This window comes from Falco cherrug, chromosome 3 (genome assembly GCF_023634085.1).
Source record: "Falco cherrug isolate bFalChe1 chromosome 3, bFalChe1.pri, whole genome shotgun sequence".
Classification (NCBI taxonomy): Eukaryota; Metazoa; Chordata; class Aves; order Falconiformes; family Falconidae; genus Falco; species Falco cherrug.
In genome coordinates, this window is record NC_073699.1 from 10240275 (window position 1) to 10259073 (window position 18799).

General features: G+C 37.5%; 1 protein-coding gene across 8 annotated transcripts in view; it reads left to right on the plus strand.

The window, feature by feature from the left end:
• CDH18 (cadherin 18) overlaps window positions 1–18799 on the plus strand; it is a 337159-nt gene that overhangs the window by 103602 nt on the left and 214758 nt on the right. The gene's annotated exons all lie outside the window — the stretch shown is intronic.

Sequence of the window (18799 nt, forward strand, 5' to 3'; positions counted from 1 at the left end):
CAGCTGTTACCTCGGTGTCTCTGTGATTGCTCTTCCCCTTCAGTAAGGAGACACTTGTCTCCTTTGGCAGGGCCATCCCAGGAATTGTATCATCTACTCTATTTTGACTTGATTGTCCAGAGTTTGTGGTTCCACACTTGCATCAAAGACACCGTGGAAATGATGAAGATGTTGAGGCATGAAGAGGCTTATTGATGTGTATGAGCCTGAGTCTTGCAGACCCTTGTTTATTAACATTTTTTTCCCTTCTTCCTATGCTACTGTTTCCATGACTGTTGACAAACTCTGTTGTGTATTTCTACACAGTGAAAGCCAAAGGGTTAGTTAGAAGAAATCTGCTTCCTGTGTGATTATCTTCTTTTTAGATCAGATATTTAAAGAAGGAAACATAAAAGCCCCCTTCAGCACAGAAAGTCATCAGAGGTGTTTTTATACGATGTGGTTAATAATGATCCTTCTGTAGTAAGGTACTGGCTGCTCCTTTGCTTGGATTTGTTTACTGCATTTACATGTACCACATGAAGTTTGTTTGAATGACCTGAGGAGAAGGAAGGTCTTTTGTGCTGGACTTTGGTTTGTACTTGTGTAAAAAGGATCCTAGTGGTTTTATTCTCTTAAAATGTAATTAAAAAAAAAAAAAAAAGAAGAAGAAAAAAAGTGAACTTGTAGTAATAATAGAGAATGTTTAAAAAGCCTTTATATTTTCAAACTGATGTGAAAACAGCTGGAATTGTTTTGTGTTGATGGAGAGGAATGAAGAAACATAGGAAAGGTCCCCGCACGGTATGAACTCTCTTTCCTGTGCCTCAGTCTGTGGTGCACCATGCTGTCTTTGTGTTAATGACTCCTATAACCTGGATAAGGGAGGGTCAGTGCTGAAGCTGGTTAGGGCTTTGTGTGGCTCATTCAGCTTCCTGAAATGAGTAATGAAGGACAGGCTTTTAATGGCATAAGGTGGATCTCAGTGGAAAGAACCACTTCTGATCCAGGATCCTGATTTTACGACCTGACCCCTGGAAGAAGCAGGAAGAACCATCCCTGTCCTGAATCTTCTGATGTGAAAACCGCAGTAGGATGTCTTTTGAGCTGAATGTTACTTGGTGCAGATCAAACACACTACTGCAGTGCCAGCTGAATCACTTTAGGATTTATTGAAATCAACTGGAAAAAGTGTATTTTATTATGTAATTTCATTTTGTTATGAACTCCTAACTGGGTTTCTTGTCCAGTAAGCGAGCCATCAAACTCAGACACAGGGTGCCCTTGCATGGTCTGCTGTTTCTGAATGGGAGAAGTAGGAGAGAACCACTGAGGATAATATTCTGTGGCATAGAGAAGCATGCTATGTGCAGGAATGTAAGTACAGTCTGAAGCCAAAACCTGATTAAAATTGATGTGGAATATATCATGTATGCAGATAGATAGATAGATATTTGTGCATATTAAGATATAAGTGGCTTATTATAAAATGTACACTCTTTCCTTCCCTTGTGACCTTTTCCCAGTTCCATGTCTTCCACAATTTTGTTGTTTTGTCCAACAGGGAGGCAAGTGCTGCTGTTTGTAGAGATTTCAGTTTTAGTTTGACCTAATGTTCTGTGTTCTGTATAGCCATATCTGAAGGACTTTTTCAGCCCATTCAAGTTATGGGCATTAAGTCAAACAAATACAGTTGTTTATATGTGTGTGATGTAACTTTGTTTAGATATCATTACACACACAAGATACCTTGCTCTGTCCAAATGAGCCAAACCCCCCACTCTTTTCCATCAGTGGCATCACTTTTGAAGATACTTCTGTAATAACCTTTTTTCACAGCAGTTGTCAAATTAAAGGCATACGTGCTGAAGGCATATAAAAAAAGCTGTAGAGAGGGCATGTGATATCTGATGGAGAATAATTTTGTCTTGAGGTTATTTTTGAGAGCTAGGTTTAATAAATGAACAGAAATACTTTGTGCTGTTGTGTACTTGGGTGTTGTCTTGCAGCATGGTTATTTGCTTTGCTGTTGTGTAGACTTAGATGATAAAGAGATATCTTGGTGACAAAATAAATATTTATTTCTGGTACAGGGGAAAATGTGGGAAAAAGAATGTTAAAGCAAATAAATTGGATTATTTTTACCTCTAGAAAGAGTTTTCTTATTTTACAGACATATGTCTTATTTCGGGAATTATGACAGCAGCAGCCTATGAGCTTTAGTGGTTCTTAAAGAAGTCTTAAACACCACTGTTCCTAAACTTTCACTTAGAGGTGAGCCCTAAGAAGAAGAGAAAAATTTTCTTTAATGATACAGCTGTGATCATGCCCAAGTCTTTCCACTGTGGAGATTATCTAACTAGGGAAAACAGGATTCGCATTACTTCTCTTTATTTACTGTTGAGTGTTTTAGTAAGTATGTTAGAGACCTAAAAAGTAAAATCAGCATTTTAACATTTTCTATTGATGCTTTCATTCATATTTTATAAACCTGTTCAAAATAAAGTAAACCACAAAGAAGTGCATACTAGCTTAGTGAATGAGAACTTGTATTCTTATATAGGTACAATAAAATATTATTTTTTTATTTCTGTAATTGAATATGAGTCCAAAGAAGCGAAGAAACAGAGGTTTAAGCCTACATAATTTGACCTCTTTGCATAGTTGTTAGACTTTACATCTCACATCTGGGTAGCCTCCTTATTATTTGAAAAATAAATTTATTTTATCGAGGAATGTGAATGTGAGAGAATTTTATATCCTGCTGTGAGTTTACTATTGACCACTGCTTTCTAGTGCATATGGAAGTTGTACAACTTATGTGCATTATAAATGAACAGGATGATCTGTGGACTCCTAATAAAGTGACTGAGGTGTTTTCCTTATAGCTATGTCTTTAGCAGATACAGTAAAGAAAGACACTAAGAATCATGCAAAATATTTATTTCCTTTATTCTTGGTTACAGTTTCAGCTTTATTTGAGCTAAGTTGTAGTGAACCTTCTCTCCCCAGTTCACACTTTCCACTGAAACAATCCAGCTTTCTCAGCTGTGATCTTCATCCTTCTCATCCACTACCAGTGCCCCTGAAGGTGTTGGAGATTCTCAGGGAGGATGTCTATGGAGTTCACCTACTGCATATTTAGAATTCAGAGGAGACTTGCCTGTTCTTAACATGTATTTTGGGTGCAGTTGAAACTCACAATCTTCACTCCATTTGTACAGTCCAGCCCATAGCCCATACGTAGTCTGTATGGCAGTAAGTTGCAGACTCATATACAGGGTATCTTGGTTCTCCAAGGCAGAATACAAATGAGTAGCGAAGTCAGAGACTATATGTTCCAGCTGGCACAGATGAATGAACAGCAAAATAAGTGTGGGGCACCTGTGAGAAGAGAGAGGAGGAACTGATGTGTTTGTATACTTCATATGAGCTTTTTTTTTTCTCTTTGACAGCCTTTTTTCACACTGTCACTCAGCTCCTCTTGCTATTATTTTAAAAGACCTTTTTTGGAAAAATAATTTGGCCTGCAGGCCACTCAGCTCTTCCTGAAAGTGTCTGAGAAAACAGCATTCCATCAATGCCTTTTTCCCCTTTTACCTGTGCTTTCTTAAGCTGTGGTTTCTGAAACCAAGCAATTTATTTCAGAATTCAAGCCTGAATTTAAAAAGAAAATCAGCAGGGTTCTGCTTCCTTTAGCATGTAAGACAGATTTAAAACATCTTATTGCACCGTCCAGGCTCAGAAAACATATCTAAAGAAGTCAGGATTCATTATGCTGTTCCCCATCCCCAAAACCGATGTCTGATAATTTAGTACTTGGGGTTATCAGTATTAAGCTTCTGTATGAATTACTAAAATTTGAGGCATCACACAAAAGTTGCTGTGTTGATAAGCCATATTTCTGTGATGAAAGGCTTTAGTATTTTTTAGTTAATGTGCAAAATGAAATAAAAGAGATGTTGGAAAGAAGTGTATCTGTGTGCACTTCTCACAGGAGAATGGTATCTACACATGAAGTGTATGAGACAGTATGAGGATGCAGTGGAGCACTTGTTTATTACTGGTCAGACTGTCCTTTATTAATTTCATTGCTTTATAGTAATCCAAAGTTGTCATTCTAATTGTGTATAAATTTTAAAATTCTTTAAAAAAAACAAACCAAAACAAAAATCCCCTATCTTTTCCATTGGTAAGTATGGTAGCTGGTAGCTGACCATCTGCATGCCACTCAAAGGCAGTGGGTTAATACATGAAAATAAAGTGGTATAATAAATTTGAAAAAGCCAGTTCATTCAGATAAGTGATGTACCTTGTAGGATTTAGTAAACCAGTTTGGATGAAATGAATGATTCCTCAAAACACAGATCTTTTAGTTATACATATAAGGAGATATAAATGTGTCACTTGTATGCAGCCCTATTACATCTGTGAGTAAAATGTTAGTAAAATGTTAGCATTACATGTAGAATATGATTTTAAGTTGCGGGGGGGGGCATGGGTGGGGGGTGTTTGGGTTGGGTTGGGTTTTTTTCTCCACTGAAAGAGAAAATAAAACAATCGTGTGGTTACATGGTGTATTTACTCTGTGGATCTCAAAGTAGATAGGGGGAAAAACCTACTCCACCTGAGGTTATTGTTCTCATAGAGTTGTAGGATTAAAATCAATCACTTGAATTGCAAAAACACATTGGAAGCTAGAACAGTCTTTGAGGTGAAGACGTGTTAGTTATTGCAGGAAGAGTTGTCCCCATAAAGAATAAGCACTGTGCCTTTATGTTATCGGTCACATTTAAAAGTAACCGTAACATTCTTGGCAGAGTTTTGGCTTGAATGCACAGAGCATTGCCCTGGTGCAGGTGACAAGCCAGTAAAGAGCTGTGAGTAATGATCATCACACAGGTCAACCTGAATATCAGTGGTAGACATCTGCTATGAGTTGCATGACCGAAAGGAAGAAGTAAATGAAGTCTCTGACCAGCTTAAGGAAGTCTCATGACTGGTAAAGTCATGGAAGATCTTATGCACCTTAGTATCTACTGGAAAGGCAATGTAACATGGCAGAGTGCAAGCAAACCAAGAGGTGCCTCTCGTGTGTTGAAGACCATTTCTTGACACAGGTGATCAGTCAGCCAACAAGGGCAGATGTTCTGCAGACTTGTTATTCACAAATGAGGAAGAACTAGCTAAAGGTGTGAAGGTCAGTGGTGGACATAATTGCAGTGACCATGAGACTGTACAGTTTAAAATTCTGAAAAAAGTCAGTAAAACAAGTAGAATCACAAACCTGGACTTGAGGAGAATAAACTTTGGCTTGTTTGGGAATGTTGGCGGAATCCCTCAGGAGTCTACACTGGAGAACAAAAAGTCCCAGGGCAGCTGGTTGACCTTCAAGGACAACCTCATCAGCTAGAGTGGGCTATGACAGTGTGCAGAAAGTTGCACAGATACGGCAGAAGACCATCACAGTTGTACAGGAGAATCTCAACTGAAGATAAGCAAAATTGGAAAGTACACAAAAGGTGGAAGTCGGGATGGTCTTCCTGGTTGCTTCCTACAGAGGCATTGCCCAAGTGTGTAGAGATGAGGCTAGGAAAACCATAGCTTGGTTGGATCAAGGACTGTAAAAGCAACAAGATGGGCTTTTGTAAGTGCATTGGCAGCAAAAGGCAGCCTAGAGAAGCTGGTCCCGGTTCACAGAGGGGCAAGAGGATCTGACGGCAAAGGGCATGGAAAAGGCCAAGGCCCTCGGAGCCTTTTTTTGCCTTGCTTTTGACTGCTCAGGTCTGTTCCTTTAGACCTCCCAGGCTCCTGAGCCTACCTGCAGAAACTGGGGTGTCAGGTCTTGCCCTCGACAGACGTGGATAAAACTAGGTAATTCTTAAGCCAATCGAACATACCACAGTCCGTGGGACCAAGTAGGCTGCATCTGACTGAGGGTGCTGAGGGAGTTGACCAGTGTTGCAATGACGCTGCTCTCTCCTGTCTTTGAAAATTTGTGGTGATCAGCAACAGTTCCTGGTGACGGGAGAAGGGCATACACCCATCTTCAAAAAGGATCCAGGGTTGGTAAGCCTAACCGCAGTTTCTGGGAGAGTTTAGAAGCCATGTGTAATCCCATGAAGGACAAGATAATGCTTGGGAGCAGTCGGCCTAGATTTAGCAAGGGCAAATCATGGCTGACCAACTTAACTGTCATCTGTGACAGCTGGCTCTGAGGACAATGGGAATAAATGGTCTTTACCTTGATTTTTAGCAACGTTTTCAATGCTGTCTCCCATATTATTCCTATAGCCAGATTTGTTGAGATACTGGCTGCAAACGTTGACTGTAAATTGGTGAAAATAGGCTGTACCACCAAGATCAGAGGGTTGTGAGCAGTGGTGCAAAATTCAGTTGGAGGCCAGTGGCTAGTGTTGTCCCTCAAGGACTGCAGCTGGAGACAACACTGTTTTCATGTCTTTTCATGTCATTTCGTATTAATGATCTGGAAAACGGGGTGGACTGCACTCCTGGGAAGATTGCAGACAAACCTTGACAGACAAGACAAATGAGCTGAAATTCACAAAGGCAAGTGCTACATCTTGCATCTAGGTTGGAATAATTTACCATGCAGCAGTACAGGCTTGGTGCCAGCAGGACCGAAAGCATCTTTGCAGAAAAGGCTGTGGGTGGATCCTGGTAAAGAAAGCCATGCAAAGAAAGCCAACTTCATTCAGCAGTGTATTAGCAAGAAAGTAGCCAGGATGTTGAGGGGAGTAATTTTCTCCCTCTGTTTAAGCACTTGTGAGACTCTATATGCAGCATTGTGACCAGTTTGAGCACCCCTTGGCAGGAAAGACATTGATGTACTGGACTGGATCCAAGGAGGAGCTACTGAGATGGTCAAGGGATTAGAGTACATGATATATGAGAAGAGGTTTAGAGAGCTGGGTTAGTTTAGCCCTAAGGTAAAGAGCAGGGAGGTCTTCCTACTGTCTTCAGCTGCTTGGTGAGATGGTACAGAGAAGATGGAGATGGATTCTTAGTGCTGCATGACAATAAAGCAAAATGCAATGGGCACAAGCTGAAGCATGAGGAATTTTGGTCAGAAAAAAATAAATGTAATGAAAGCAGTCAAATACTGGCACAGGTTTCCCAGGGCGGTATGGAATCTGCAACTTGTAGGTATGCTAAACTTGACTGGACAAGTCCTGGAATAGCCTGGTCTCTTGGACCTTGTTTTGGTCCCATCCAGCCTAAGTAATTCTACAGTTCTGTAATCACTGCTTAAAATAGGTTAGGTGATTTGAAAGGGAGTGGGGGTGGTGGGGGTGGCATGGGTATAAAATAAATATTTACAGTACTTAACTTTTAGTCTTAAAGTTTTCTTTATTGCTTGAATGTATAGCTTTGTTGTGTTTCTGGGCAACTAGATAAATAGTCTGAAAGGCATCATTGCCAGTTTATTTCTGGCAGAAATTATGAAAGGCATATGGGAAAGCGCTTGTTAAGAGCTCCTGAGTTTTCCCTTCTGACTTCCAGAAATGTGCTGTATTTAAGTGTTATGGATAAGCATTGCAGATGCTTCTGACTTTATCTGAATTGAACTCCACTGTCAAAAAAATTGAGATTTGTTCATTATTTATGATGAGTCCACAAATAAATGGAAGCAAGACCAATCACACAGTGCTGGGTTTGTGAGCACTTTTTGGTTTTTCACACAGTTGCTAAAAGATCAGTAGAGCTTTTTGTATGACAAACATTTTTGTTACATAAGAACATCGTTCAGTGAAAACCGTTTTCATTAAAAGAATTCATGCCTTTATTGGAAGTAGAGCCATGACCTTAATATCACTTTGTCATTTCACTGCACTATTTAAACAGAAAGAAAAACCCCACAAAAACATCCCTGATTAGCCTGAAAGCGAGCCTGCAATAACCATTCTTAGTCATTAATATTTCTAGGGGTAAAGCATATTCTGCTCCTAGTAGAAATACCTGAATATCTGAAGATATAAATAAACTCCCAGTGGTAATTAAGACTGACTTGGATTTTAAAGGTGGTGTTGAGTTTTTTGGTAGTTTTGTTTTGTTATTTAAATCCATTGAACTGAGAAAAGTACTCTCATCTGGACAAAATATTCCAGTGCTGTTAATTTGCCAACAGTTCTGGGCTCTAAGGAAATACATAAATACAAACCAGAGATTTATATCACTGTGAAGAGCAAAATGCTTAACTGTAAGTTTTGTGAACATCTCTAACTGTAGTGGCTGTACTGTACTTAGTCACCAGCCTTTCACAGTTATGCAAATTAAACTTCTTTTCTTTTAATGTGCCAGAAGTACATGAGCAATGATACGTACTTACAATTTGTCAGTAAAAGTGTACAAAAATTATTTATGCCAATTAAAAGAAGTATTTGTAGAAATTCATTGGTAATTCTAGGCACTGAAGTACCGGAGACATAAATTTTTATGTGTTGCTAACTGCAACATCAACAGCATCCTTAGAAACCTTAGGGAGCTTGGCTGTCAAAACTGTCAAAATTATAGGCAGGGCCATTTGATAGCTGTGATGGTGTTTTCTACCTAGAGATGGACTGAAAGAGGTGACCCTTATGTGACATTCATTGTAAAATTTTGCTGCAGGACAGAGGAAGAGACTGTAGCTATAATTTTACTTCCCATTAGCTGTCAGTTGGAAATCTGTTGGGAAGATATCCTATTCACAGATTTCTTCATAAAAGAGCCTAAAATTACATATTTGAGCGTATTCAGTTGACAGTTACATGAAAGTAATGACACAATGGAGAGGAAATAAATACTTTAAAGCCCATTAAACTTAGTTAGTTCCACGCGTGAATGGAATTTTCCTTAGAACATGCCCTCCGTGGGATGAATATAATTTAAAGGTAGGTGAAACAAGAAATAGTCTTGTAATTACACATATTAAAGGACTACTCTTAACATTAAGCAGCATGTGATAATTATTTTTTACTCTTCTGTATTCTGCAATTTTCAGTTTGCACTATTTTGCTTAATGCATTTGCAAGTGAATTACTTTCAGACATGACAGTCAGGGTGTGGTGTACCTGAGAATGCTCTAATAACTTCTTATAGAGTGGTTAGATCACAAATACTCAACCTGATTGATTGACTCAACTACTTAGTTAAGACTGAGGGAGGGGGAGAGTGAGTTGATTGTTGGGAAGATTTTGATCTTGGCAGGTGATTTGCAGGTTGTGCTAAGTCCCTTACAGCCTATGTGAACCTGTAGCCTCTCCAATTTTTGCAAGAAGAGTGTGAAATTCCTTTGCTGAGCAATTTCAGTCACAGATGCAAAAATCCAACTGTAGGAAGCAGGACAATTGTCTTTTGAGTTAAACAGTTAGATGGGTGTCTGGCTCTGACATGGGTGTAAGCTGGGGGAAAGGAATGGTTTTCTGGATCAGACAGAATTACATTTCCAGTGGAAACAGAGAATGCCTTTAGAATCTGCCCAGTGTAGGAAACTCAGATGAAAGTTTCTTTATCCTGTAGAGCTACAAGGCTAAACCCTGCCACTTGACATAGAATATATGATGAGTTTCAGTGATCCTTATGGAAAGACCCACCCTGTGAGAGAAGCTGGATCAAACTCTGTATGTTTCATTTTGTTCAGGCTTGCGGGTAAACCGTTGGTAGAGTTTAAAGACTCTGAAGAGAAGAGAGTTCCTGCCTGTAACTTACCAATCAACAAAACAGTTGTGAATTCTTTTTGCTTTTTTTTTTTTTTTTTTTTTTAACAATGTACATTAATTATTAGGGGCACCTATGTAGATATTTCTCTTCTAAGCACTACAAAAGTTGCAACTGGAAAATTAATTATTTTCTTTTTTTGTATACTTTTCCCAGCACATCTCGTTACTGGCTTTTCAGGTCTTTGGTCAACATTTTGTCCCTTCTTCTTGGTCATAAAATATCTATGTCATCACTTAAGACCGTTATTCAAGAAACATCTTAACAAAAGCAGTATGCTCATGTGCTCTTTCTGCTTTAGAACATAGACTGGGAGGGAGGATAGGTTGATTTCCAAGGGTGCAGATTCAAACTGAAGTCCCGTCTGCATCCCAGTTGCAACTCCATGTTCGGCTAAAAAGAAAACACATTGTCACACTTCCTCCTTCCAACTTGCATCTGTTTAAATATGAACAGGATGTCCCACAAAGAAAAGGGAAGTGATACAGTGAATATCTGAGGATTCTCTTCTGTTCTTTGAAATAGCAGTTCCCTAATACTTAAATGAGAGCTTCTCCATTTTCACGTCAGCAGGGTTAGAATACTAGCAGTCATTGAAGAACACCATGTCAAGTCACTAAACCATCTTGCCTTTGCTGATCCTTACTTTTTGTGATTTTAGGACCACATGGAAAACACTGAACAGTGAATGGAAATTACAGTTTGATGGAAAAATGGCCAACAATATAAAAACCCAATAAACTAAAAATGAAAGTAGCACTCAGAGAACTTGACCTCTTTAATGAATAACTATGTTTAGTTAACTATCCCAGTTAACTACCTTTGCCAGGTAACTATCCTTGCAGATCTTCTTTTCTAGTAAACAGGCTAACACTTTTTTAGCTTTTGCTTATGAAATGTTATTCAGTGATTATCTAGAGTAATCTTTAGTAATATAATCTTTAAGTTTTTCAGAGCTTGTCCCCTAATTTTTCAAGCCTAAATTAGTATGAATAGTTCTTTCTTTCTGCATTGCAGTCTTTGTGTGTGGCATTTGAATATAAGACTTTCAAGATTTTAGGTATACAATTTGTGGATTTACACAAAGCAGTTCTTTGAGGACTTCAGACAGTTGAAGAATCATTTTTTAAAAAGATTTTTTTCCTGCTATATAGACAAAAGTGATCATATTTCATTTCTGGGTTTCAGATCAACACTTCCATAGAAAATATTTCTCTCAAAAAAACAATTGTGCCTTTAGAATTGGAAGAAGTTTAGAAAGCCACCTTTGACTGTGTGTATTAGTAAGTCTTTGCTCACCTTTTTCTGAATTCTTTGAAATAAATCAGATCTTGTTTTAAGGAAAGTAGAGATTAAGGTAAAAACACAATCTATACGGTCTTGTCAAATCTCTGGTGCCATTTAAACAAGTCATCTTATGAATACCTTATTCAGGCTATGTTTTTTTATTATTTGCAAATTGTTTTTAAATTACTCTTAGATTAGTGTTGGATATGAGGAAATCTAAGCATATTTTGGTGTGAATCCTTAAATTTTTATAACTTTTACCTGAAAATGGTATGTGTTATTCTGTTGGTAATAATTTGCTTATTTATATAGATTGTATCCCTTTAGTACCAACTTACGTCTCAGTCTTTTATGGATATCATGTTCGTAGCTCTTTGAAGTGGGAGGGGGCTATTGTAGGTGGAAAACAACCCAAAGCTGGAAAAAAGACCCCCAAAGGTCAGGGGAAAAAAAACCACAAAAGTTGCTGAGGTGGGAAGGAAACAGAAATTTTCCAGAGTTGAGGATAGTATCTCTAATTTGAGACACCCATTTTATTTATTTCTCCACCCCTATTCAAATTTTACTCAAAATTATGGGAGGAAGAAGGAAGCAGAAAGACTTTCTAGTTTGTCATGAGAAAGCGAAGTTCTCTTAAGAGAAGCGCAGGAGTGTTTATGGCTAAATCCTTACGCATTTTTTGAGTGTCTCCTGATACTTCTCCGGCAACTGCTGTGTGTGTAACACCTACAAGTCAAACCAGGGGTTTAGTTTTTGAAATACAGACTTGAGAAGCTATAGTTTGACATAAAATCTTGGCAAAATGTTTCCAGGGTGTTAAGGCTCCTCCAATAAGTGGCCTCGGCATCTTTGAACACGCCAGTTTAAACACTGTCTACCTACATCTATTGACCTTTTCTGAGTCTAATGAAAAAATGAGTAATCACTGCATCAATGAACATGATGTACACAGGAGAGAACAAAAAGAAAAAAACCCCAAGTTTTTCTAGTAATTAAAATTCAGGGGATGTCTTGCCACCTTCCACTAGTCCAAAGGCAAAACACACTTGCCAGACTTTGCCCTTACACTTAGAAGGCCATAGAATATAAATCTTCCAACTCAATTTCCCTCTCTAACAAAACCAAAGTACTTTCCTGGAGATAGTTTTCCAGTTGGGGATTTATTAGTAAAAAAAAAAAAAAAAAAAAAAAAGTGACTGATATATTAGATGGGGTTTTGAAAGAAGCTTCATTTACGAATAGATGTTTTCTTGCATCTAAATTGTCTTCATCTCTAGCATTCAAAGCTTTTGTTGTATCTTTCTTTATTATTATTTTTTCTCCTACATTTTTTCCATTTTAATTGTCTTGGATATTTCTTGGTATGCAGGAGAATCTCAGATTTTTCAGAAGAATTGTAAAGTTCAAACTGCTTGTTTGTGCTGAACATTCCATCAAAGGAAGAGTATCTTTCCTGGCTCAGCAAATATCCCCATGAAGTGACTAGATTGACTTTAAAATAGGAGACCTTTTTAAAGCCATTATGCTTAACTGTGTTCCCTGATAATTTTGTCTGCAGTAGAGACTTGCACCTTTGCAAAGATTATTTTTGGAAAGGTAGCATTTGGCACCTCAGGTGTATTTGTCAACACAAAATATTTTGGCAAGTTATTCCATAATGGCACAGAGTTAGCACATCCTTGTCAATATAAGAGGAAAAAGTAGAATGGAACAACAAAATATTTCTGTAAAAATTGATTCACCTGCTTTTTTTTAAATCTTCAGAAGTTTTTGCAGAGAGGAATTTTAATTTGCATCTTAACATTTTAAAACATGGCCTTCTTTTCATGGTGTTGATTACCCATCACTTCTGGATGTTTTATTAAAACTTTGTTCAGAACAACAGTGATAAGGTCAAGCTCCTGGGTTACGTGCATTTGCAAGTCCCTCATAACCTTACATGATAGCTAGGTGTCACTTTGTTTTTAGATCTGCCCCACTTCTGCCATTCTTTGGGGTTATTCAGCTCTTACGTTTGGGCTTGTGTACACCCAGGAAGCTGAGAGAAGGGGAGGAATGAAAAGGATTTAGCTATATTTTCCATATACATGGTGACCCTGGAGCAAGAGGAAAATAGGTTCTGGGTGGTGGTTTTGAGTTAACATGTCTCAGTGACACTGTAAGCAGAGTCATTCCTTGCTCAGAATAGTGATAGAAGGCACAGTACATCCCTAAACCTTGTTGGCAGCAGACCTTTTTAGAGTATATATTGAAGTCTTTCAGACATGGTGATTCTCTTTTTTTCCCCCTCTAGGATTTCAAAATTATTGATGAAAGATGCTTTCTGAGGAATATGAATGGGAAAATGTTTTTATCCACTTATTAATCTGCAGCACTAGCTTCTACCCCAAATTAAATACAGGAATGAATTGGTTTTATTTGGAAAAAATAAGTAGGAATCAGTATCAGAAAAATCCTTTTCCCATGCAAATAGAAGATTAGCAAAGATACTTAAATATGGATTTTCTGAAGTAGTATAATGTGCTATAAAACACATTACTGAAATACAGTTATAGGCAAGACAAAAATACAGAAAAAATCCCGTATTGTTAATTATAGTTATTTGTAAATTGTATTAGTTATTTTCTTACATTATTGTATGATAGACATTCATATTGCAAGAAAATAAATAATTTTTTGAAAAGTTTTAATGCTTTTTGTGCTTTCACCACTTGCAAAAGCAGGGCGGGTCAGACAATCATAAACTTACCTGTTGGGATTGCTTCAGGATGTAACCTTGTTCAGTTATCTTTGTGCTTGAAATGGGTTCCATTTCAAGTGAAGATCTATGTTTTCCCTTTGAGTCTTCAATTTAGATGTGTTCAGAACCAAACAAAATATTTATATATATATATAGGAAACAAAAACTTCAAATTTATAAAGGCTGCAACAATCATTTGTGTTTAGTGTGTGGATCTGATGATAGTAAATCTTGCTGTGAAAACACACTGAATAATTCCTAGGGAAGCACATTACAGCTTTGAAAAAATCTTTACATCCTGAAAGGAACAGGCCAATATCCTTGAATCACATAACAGTAGATATCCCAACAAACAGTAGTTTGTGCTTGGTCCAATTACTGTAAAGTTGTATACTTGCATTCTATTATATACTATAAAACATTCAAACATCAAACCTTAATGCAAAATCTGTCACGGTTATACTCCTACAAAGCTAGAGACTTAGAGACTTCAAGTGTGTACTTGAAAATCTTACTGTATCCCAGACATCCCTCAAGGACACCGGGAGTCACCAGGAGATGGTCCTGCTTCCATGGGCCTTGCAGTAGCATCTTGCCATGTCAGTCCTCCACTGCAGCCCCAGAGAGGCTGGGGCAGGTTTGGGTCTGGCATTCTTGTTAGGCTGTTCCAGGATCCAGTTTATAGATTTTAGTCATGCTTAGGTAAGGAATACTTTATTATCCAGTTATCCCTAACCAAACCCAATGAAAGCAAAGTAAAGATAAAATTAAAGTATGAGCACTTGTCTATAGCATTCAAAATGGACCACACAGTTTAAAATATTTTTAGGCTAAATAGATGAAGTGAAAGACATTGCAGTTAACCTTGCTGCAGCATGCCTTATGTCAAATTATCTGTTCTTTCCTCATCGAGTTGACTTATATCCATGTTGTCAAGATGGCAGTCAGGGCTGTACTCTTTCTGCTTGCCTTAAACCTCAAATTACACTTGCTCAGAAGCTTTTGTAAGATAATTGACAAAGCACTCTTGGTGGTCTCTTACATTTCATCATATAAGGTCTTTCATTAGATGTTAACATTCTGTAGCAACCTGTACTTTACTATTGCATGTGACAAAAAGATCTCTGCAGGGTAACTGAATGATAACTGCTAACATTTGACTGAGATGTATAGCATGCTGAGATCACCCATTTATATTTTTTCCCCCTACCTAGACATAATGTGGAAGTATACTAAAAAGAACACAGGAAACAGCAAGCAAGTGTTCATGATACATGAAAATTTGTAAAAAAGTTGTTAAAGAAATTACCGGTTTCTTGTCTTTATTGCTTAAGACAACTTATGCCCAAACAGTATTAGGATGTTTAATTCTGAAGAATTTGTTTAGAATTGTTTAGAAGTTCCCTAACATGATTCTCCTTCTTAGGATGTTTAATTCTGAAGAATTTGTTTAGAATTGTTTAGAAGTTCCCTAACATGATTCTCCTTCACCAAGGGTGTCTTCCTTACTCCAGACTTTGCCATTGTCCTAAGGGGCCTGTGATTCCTGAAGGCTTTTTTTTTTTTTTTCCAATAACGGTTGAGGTGAAAAAGGCATTGAGTACCTCAAGTCATAACACCTAATCAGAAACATGTTTGGCTTAATCCATTTGGTAGACAGTTTTCGTAGACCTTTGCCTGAATTCATGTCAGGGTGTTATAGATCAGAGTTTTTCTAGGTCCTCTGGATTTTATATCCGTGGAGCTGGGAGTCTGCCTATACCAGGTGTTTATGCCTCAGTGTCACAGCAGGAGGCACCAAGGTACCAGTGAATTTAGGATTCCTGAGCTTTTTTATGTGGAATGCAAACACAGCCTGGAGGTTGTAGGGCACTTTCCCTGGATCCACTGTTTTTTTTCCTGGATCCAACAGTTTAGAAATACTGATGTCCTACAGAAGCTAGTTCATATTACTGAGCTAATTTTGTTTGCTCTGTTTTTGTGGTGACTAAACACTGCTGAACAGAGTTAAGTAGCTAAGTGGCTTATCAGCTGATTTATTTTCCCTACTTCTTGAACTTTACTGATTATATGTTGTGGCATAAGTAGTTAATGTTGACTACATGTAAACCTCAGTTATGAGTTTCTAAAACCTGTTACGTATTTGTTCAGTAAATAGATTCCCTGAAATTACATATATTTATCCTTTTATACTTTAAATGTGTATTATTTCTCCTTAGCCAGTGTAGGGAGAAAAGCTGTAGCACTAAAAGCATGATTTCGTTCTGCTCCTGCACATGGAATCCATTTGCTCAGTGGGATTCTAGCTAAGTATAGAAACAAGAACAGTACACTGAGGAATGCATGCACCTAACAGAGACCAGAAAGCCTCCAACCTTAAGCTTTGCTAATGGCAAATGATCTTGGTGATCTTACTTTGCTGCATCTCAGGCAAGAATTAGAGAAAAGGGGAAAACCTGCCTTGCTCACTTCAAACTTATTTGATAATAGCTGTCCTATTATTTTAAATTGCTATCTGTGTGTTCTATTTGCTTGAAGACATAGAAGGCAGTGCTGAACTTCTTGTCTTAATCTGCCAGGAGCTTTTCTGTTGACACAGCTGGGATATAAGTTAAAACATAACTGGTTGCTCTGATCAGTAATGTGTAGCAGTTTACAAATAGTAGCACTGTTTGTGCAATGAGCTTTAGTCTGTTTTTGCTGTAAGCCTGCTGCAATTACTGGAGCCACACAAGGGATGAATCCTCACACAGTTAAAGTAAAGGCTTTGAATACACACTCTCCGTTTTGTCTAATGCTTGGTCAAAAGGTGTACCAAATTGTTTAGGATACTTTTTTTTTTCTTAAAAATTTTTTTTTTCCTTTAGTCACAAGTGAAAAGAATAACCACATACAGTGTTTGTTCCTCGTTGGTAATAATAACTACTGTACAGTGGCAGAGGCGACTTTAGAAATTTTTAAAATAATCATTTCAGAACCAGCATTTCCACACTTTAAATTGATTCCCAGAAGTTGTTTCCTAAAGGTTTTCTCTGTCAGTCACTGTCAGGACCGATGAATATATAAGTAGCCGTTCTTTAGCAAGTACACAAAACACTTCTGTTAATTGAAATGTATTCTTTTTCACTCTGCCCATGTTTTATAAGTTTACTCTTCCCATGTTTTATAAGTATTTTCGATTTCCAGAGGATCATCTAGGGTCATTCTGTTGGCAGAAGTTATCATTATGTGTGTTGTTATTGGATTTGTGATGCTATGCTGTAGTTTTCTACAGAGCAATTGGGAAAATATCAATAATGTTACAAAGCAGATGGTTAGTTCATACTACATATATTCTTCATTAAGAACTACCTGAATGGTAACATTATGAAAGACATCTATAGGAATCCAGAGCATTCAGCAGCTTCCAAGAGATACTATACATGGATAGTTTGAAATAAAGTAATTGGTTTCTGAAGTCATTTAACAAGCTTTTTATTTCTGCCTCAGAATAAAATCAACACTGGTAAAGCAAGCCATATCTGGAGTCTAAATTCCTAGTCTTAATTATAATAATATCAATAAAACTTTTACACAATAAAGAAAGGATGTAGGATGAGGAAGGCAATGTTGAGGACTGATAGGAATAAGCAAAGTTAATGGGTTGGTATGATAAATAGACACACTGTGTTTGGGCTTATAACAGTGTCTACTAGAAATTGTGAGAATTATTTTCTTCTTAGAAAGGACAGATAAATGCCAGACACCACCACCACCACCACCACCACCCCAAAAAATACATGCAGGAATTACCCTAATATTTATAAATAGAATTACAAACTCGTATCTCTTGCTGACTCTGTGAGTAGCTGCATTTTCCTGCATTTGATTTAAATGGCTGTAGTCGCAGTAAGTGGTGGAATGTGTCGTGCTTTATTTTGCTAGATCTCAAGAATGTAAATGAGTTCTTTATATATATTTTTCCCAATTATTAGTCAGTTTTAAAGAAATAAATTTCCAAATGCACTTTATACTATATTGTAATGAGCTACTGAAGGAAGAGCAGGTTACGTAGTTTAAAAATGATTTAAAAATATTACTTCAGGCCCTTTTAATGCAAAAGATACATGAGACTGTTTGGAACATAGGAGGTAGCAGACATGTAGGGGGCTGAGGTCCGGCCATTACAGATTGAGTGTTAAAAGCCTGCTACTATCGGGTAGATTGTTCAGCCCACTCTTTTGGTCATTTAGTTCTAAAAAGCAAGCAGAGAATAACAAAATGCTGAGTAGGGCATTTTCAGATTGCGCTACTACAATTTAGTGTTCAGCCAGTTTGTCTTGTGCTCCTAACTCCATTGAACTTACCTAACGTCTTACTGCTCCAGGTGCTACTGAGCTCCTTGGTAACTTTTTATTCATTTCCCGATCAGTTCCTCAGCTAACCGTTTCCTTACGCTAAGCAGTTGCTTCCACAACAATCACACTGAACAGTCAACAAGACTTCTTGAAGCCCGTCATTTTTCTGTAGAAAGTTTTATTCAGTAAGGTCAAAACTCAGTTTGTTAAATATGTAAGTATAAGCAAGTTCACTACTTCAGTTGCTGTAACAGTATTGCCTCAAACTATAGGTTTTGGGAGGTTTAGAAACCTTTACTACAAAATTTGCATAGCAATACATCAGTTGTGTTCTGGTTCCTCTAGAACCTCATTGGGATATCAGCAACGAAACAAGTCTGTACAATATTGATCCCACCTATAATTTCAAGGAAAAATTACAGGACTAAAAATAAGAACAGCGTTAGTAAACTGTTTTGTGCTGGTTTGAAAACAATGTCTTATTTCTGTGCATGCCTGTGGTTTTTGTCTTGTGATTATACTGCAATCCAGAAAGGAGAAAAACATTTTCTTACTTGTTAAGACCTATGAAAAAACTTTATTTTATTACAAATTGACAAATGTAATCATTTTCCTTTTCTATTCATCATTAGATAAATGTTCACTGGTGCAGTTGGTTTTGTGGGATGCCATGAAGAACTAATAAGAAGCAACAACTTTTTCCTTTCTACAAGATACTCCGTTGTAACCCTTTGAA